Raw genomic sequence first — 5,893 nt, 5'->3', positions numbered from 1 at the left:
TCAGCTCTAAGGAACAGCCTATAAGACAGACCATAACTGATCCAATTTCCTTTCAAAGCAATCTGGTACTATCCTACCCAATTCAATTCAAAAGTTTGAAGTTGATTCAAATCAAAAGACCATATTGGAGCAAAAGTGAGCAAATGTGTAAACTCTAGCATATTCTTATTGCTCTATTTTAAAGTTTGAAGATGAGCATACCTACCACAGCAGTATTGTTCCAGGAAGCAGGGTAGGAACAGTGGTAAATTAGGAAAAAGACTATTAATTGCACAATTAATAGAAAAGTAAAAACATGTTTCAAAATCTACAATAAACCTTGTATCCAAAGGAGTCATAACAATGAGGTGCTGGACTTTAGTTCTGTGGTACAGCTTTGCAATGGACTCACTGGCCTATAGGTACGGCTCACTTCCTGCCTCCTGAAGGATGAATATGATACCCAGAGCTATGATGGTTTCTACTGAGTGGTAAAATTCACAGAAATTTTACATTACTCATGTCAGAATCATTCCTTGTGCAAAGTTTGATGTAGATGAAGATAAAGTGGTTTCTTGGTCAATAACTGCAATTTCTTTCTTTTAAAGTCAGTGGGTTTCTTGTATCTGTAACTACAATAGAAAGATGATTGTTTAAAATACTTTGATGATTGATTTACTCCAATGTTACATTCTAGATAAGAGGGACTAAGAAGAAACATGAACTAGTAACCATTAGAACAGTATGAATCCTATATGTATATCACTTACAGTTCTATTACAATTGGCCCAGGTTTAATCTCATCCATCTCCATGAAAGCAAAACACTTGGTGCTGGTAAACCTTTTTTTAGGCTTGTAGTGTTTGAATTCAAAGAAGATAGCTGCACCTAAGGAATTAAAACAAACCACATAAGCCAGAGACCACACATTTCTTATGTGTCACCAGAAGCCTATGATTTTACAAAGTAACATGTGTCAAACAGTCTGATGACACAACTGTTGATAACTCACTGTGGCTGTCACTCCAAGCTCTTCTACCATGTCTGAGTGACATTTCTCCATATCATTTAATTCTACAAAGTACAACAAAATTGTATAGCAAGAATGTAAGTTATGTACACAGGTGGAATCATAAACTATCAAAGAATATAAAATATTAAATACCACAAGAAAAACAGAAGTTACTTAAGTATGGTTTCAATAAGCACCAATATTAGAATAGAAATTTAAAAGAGTTCCTTTGATATTTTATTTCTCTCCCTCCTGAAACCACCATGCCCAGATTGTCCTTTCCATATTCTTACAAACTAACTGCCAGTTATAGTATCTTTTTACCCAATGCATCTTATTGAAAGAAAAAAAATAATTCCTTAACTGTTAGAAAGTAATCATTAGGTTCCTAAAATGACTTAAGGTAATTATTAGAGAACCTGCTTCCTTAACTCTGTATTATGAGAAATACTTCCCTGTCAAATAATATTTAACCACATTATTACACAACTAGATAATGCAACTGCTAATTCTCATATTTTAAAAAAAAATGTTGATTTGACTTTCTTTAAGTCAATATTCATAACAATGTGACATAAGATCTTGTTTTAAGTACACTATCAAGACAAACCCAGATAAATACTGTCCTTAAGAAGTCCTTAAGAAGTCAATAACTGATAATTACAAACCTTTGGTTAATTTTTCAATATGCTTCTGGAGCTCAATGTCCACATTAAAATGAACATATGTATCTTCTTTTCTTGAAGCCACAGGAGTATCTTGCACAGGAGTTAAATCTATGCCATTCAGATCTGGAGAAACAAATAAGTTTCTGCTTATGAGCATTCACATATACAGACGGAAAATCTAGAAACTGCAAAGGTTACAGTTCCCAAAGAGGCATGGAAAGAGCTGAGAGGAGATTCTCAGGCTAAGAGATTCCTATTTGGTGTGAGCAAGTATGTGAGAGTTGTTGAAGTTCATTGGGTATGTGGACAGAAATGAATATAGACTGGATAGGAGACCTCATGAAGGGGACAAGGAAGCCTTTACATGGCCAAGTGGACAAAACTTGATCTTCATAGTGAAGTGGTAAAAAGAACAAACGTTTTCCTTGGGGAATAGCCCACTATATTTTTCTATGCAAAAAAAAAAAAAAAATCTGGAGTATATAATTTGCCACAATGGACCTCTGCACCAATTTCTAACTTTGATCAAGTATATGGCTTATTTAGAAAAGCCTTTAAACCTAACCTTATAATTTCCCTGTTAAGAATCAAAAATGGATGAGAACAGCCAACAAAACCCTTTTGTTAATGAATAATTTTTCATATATATTATCTAAATTCTGGTTATACTGTTTACAACATACCCTGAATCTACAACAACCAGATGGTACGTTATATATAGTTTTAATTTTCTGGGTTTTAAAATCTCAGTTTAATCAAATTCAACATGGACTCATTTAATAACTCCTCAGTCTTTATGTGTTATTCATTTATGTGTCTCAAAAAGCTCAAAAACAATTTAGTATGTTTAATAATTAAAAAATATTTACATAAAATATTTCAGTGTAACATATGCAAAGGTAACTTAACATTTACAGCATCATTAAATATTTTTGTGTTTTAAGTATACTTTCTGAATGAGTTTGCAGATTTACAAATGGTCTATCAAACAATGTAAATATTTTCCAGTATACAATATATTTGATAACTGGTAACATCAGAATTTAAAAGTGTACCAGTATTAGTGCTGTGGATTATGTTCTTTAAATAAATCTTTTTCTTTGTGGTCATATTTTTCTTTTAATTAGCACTAATGAACCCATGGATCTGACTTTATTTCTGCAATTGATAAAAGTTCCTCCATTTAATTTCAGCACCGATCTGTTTTTTTGGTGCAAAACTACAGATTAAAATAAGCCATTTGTACTAACTATAGTTATTTCTGTAAAGTGGTATAATTTATTCCTTAATCACATCATCATCCCACGGGATTGCTTTCAGGGCATGGATGTTATGGACGCACCCTACTTCCCTGTCCCCTGATTTTCATCTGCCTCTGTAGGACTCACCTATGTAGATACCTCAGTAGCACAGGAAGAAGAGGGACTAAAGCAGGAGAGATGGGAAAACAGGACATGGGGCTTTGTGTAGAAAACTACACACCCATGGAAGGTGAGGAGTGCTATTGTTAATCTACATCCTGAAGGCTGTAGCTGCTGTTAAGGACAATGTGTATGTTTAGTCCGCCCATTAGCTGGAATCTGAAGAGCAAAAATCTATACAAACTCAAAAGCAAGTAGGAAATATATTTTGTAAGTCTTTCAGAACTATGTTCTGTTATGATCTCTTCTAGGATTTTGCCTCATTATAGAATGCATTAAAGTAAGTTGTCACATATACAAGACCATCCCCTGTCAAAAACTTTGTCCCATATGAGATAAAACATAATGCAATTTGCCAGTTATTTACCCTTTACACTAACTGTAATATAGGGATCGATGCACTGTCCAGCGTCTTTCAGACCAATTTTCTCAATCCTGATAGTGAGTAATGTCATTCCCGGTTCTGATGGCAACCTTGGTAATAAAGTACCTGGCAACAGAGAAACCTCAATATAAGTTAACTCCACCAATAATTCAGAGTAAATACTTTGACAAACAGAAGATATAGCCTACCTCTTAAGAAATAGCTAGGCATTATGTATTTTTATTTCCAAAATTCATGAACATCTGATTTATACTTTTTTAGAAAAATATTTAATTTTACACACAATATATCTGCATTTCCCAATCATACAATCACCTTTAAGCAGAAATAATAATTTCTATAATAATAGTGTATAGTATGTATAATAAAAGTTTGTTAAAAACATCACTTGAGGAAGCCCAATTATACATAATAGTATAATATGCTCACATAATATTTATATTCCATATGTACTTCTATATTATACTCAGCATCTTAATATGAAGTGGTAGAACAAAGACAAGAAAAGCTTTTAAAATACTTGTTATTCTGTTCTAAAGTCTGAGACATTTAATATCAGAGTTGATCAATACATTCTTTCCTTTAGTTACTCCTAATAAAGAATAATTTACAATTTGATATTTATGTTTTAATTTAACTATATAGTCTAACTTCTATTCTTCATTCTATTTTGTATGATTTATTCTCAGAAATTAGTACTATACAGACTGCCATATAAAAGGGCCATTTGTATAACTGAACATTTTCCCCCAAACCAACTAAAATTTTTAAAACTAAAAACCCACCCAGAACAGCATGACAACATTCACCAACCAAGAACATATGAAGGAAGAAATCAACTGTTCAGTATGTTCCCTTTTTTGAAACTACCAATAGAGAACAGATGCAAATAAGCTGATTTTAATCAAGTATGTATACAGAACCTCAAAATACATTTAACAAAAGGTTTTGGTTGATGTTTTTCAAGTTTCTATTCATCAATGTGTTATGCTACTTTTAATGATGAGTTATTTGAAATACATGAAGCAATCAACACACTATATTTGAAAATACACATTTGATTGATGGCAAATGTGGCTTGAGGAAATTTTGGGAGGTAATGGGAATGTTCTGAACTTGTATAGTGATGACAGATGCAAAAATCTATAGAGGTGTCAAAAATCAATAAATTTTATTCTTACAGAAGGGAAATCTTATGATATACAAATTATACCTCAACAATGCTGTTAAAAATGTATTACTTTCTAATTTAAACAAATATGAAGACAATACAGACAAATGCAAGAATGGGAAGGCCTGGAGGCTGCATTCCACTGTTGCATTAACAAACCTAAATGGGCTCAGGCTGATATCATTAAATATATACATAATACCTTTTATGCATCTTCTTTGATTGACAAATGAGAGTACTTTTCGAAGAGGGGCTTGTACCTGGACATCTGGGATGAACTTCAGAGAGCTAAGAAACACCTCTGAAATTTTATGAAAAATGTGAATATGTATACATTTATATTTATATACATACATATTCACGTGTATGTATATCATATACGAATTTTTCTGCAGAAAACTTTATTCTATTATGTAGTACATGGCAGTATAAATATGCTACAGTTTATGTACAAATTCTTGTGTTGATAGATATTTGAATTACTTCAAGTGTTTGGATATAGTTAACAAGACTATTATAAATACTTTTCTGAAAATCTTCTGGTGCCCATAAGCACCCATTTCTGAAACAGAGGAATCACTAAGTCACCTGGCATGTTACCTCCATACCTACTATGTAACGACAATCCATTTCCCAAGGTGGTTGTGCCAATTTTTATTCCTAGCCCAAGTGCAGTAGTGTTCCCATTGCTTTACATCCTCACTAGGTACTGTTTTCTCAGATTCTTCATGTTACCCAATTTTGGTATAAAGAGATCAATCATTTTAATTTGCATTCCTCTGAAGATTAATAAGGTGAGCACCTTTTTGAATAAATTAAATAAATGATTTCCTCTTTTCTGAAGTGTGTTCAAATATTTTGCTCGATTTTTTATTGAGATGTCTATCTTATTGAGCTGTAGGAGGTCTCTATTATTTTGCTGGACAAATGTTTTACAAATAGCTTCTTAGTAGTTTTCTTTTATAAAGACTTTTTTTTGAAGTAGAGCATATACATTTTAAAATGTACAAATTGTTAGCACAGTTTGCTGAACTTTCACAAAGTGAATACACCTGTATAACTAGCATCAGATCTAGGAAAGATATGATCAGCCTCCTGGGAGTGTCCTTCCCCACACCCTATCCAATTCACTCTTCTAAAAGATAGCAACCGTTGCTAACTTCTAACACCAAGTATTAGTTTTGAATGTTAAGAATGACTTTTGTCTGTCATGGTGTCTTCTGATTATGATAAATACTTACTGCTAGTAATATCAAG

The sequence above is a fragment of the Callospermophilus lateralis genome, chromosome 16 (assembly GCF_048772815.1).
Source record: "Callospermophilus lateralis isolate mCalLat2 chromosome 16, mCalLat2.hap1, whole genome shotgun sequence".
In the NCBI taxonomy this organism is placed as follows: Eukaryota; Metazoa; Chordata; class Mammalia; order Rodentia; family Sciuridae; genus Callospermophilus; species Callospermophilus lateralis.
The sequence above is the reverse complement of the archived record's forward strand: the minus strand, read 5'-3'. Positions refer to the sequence as shown.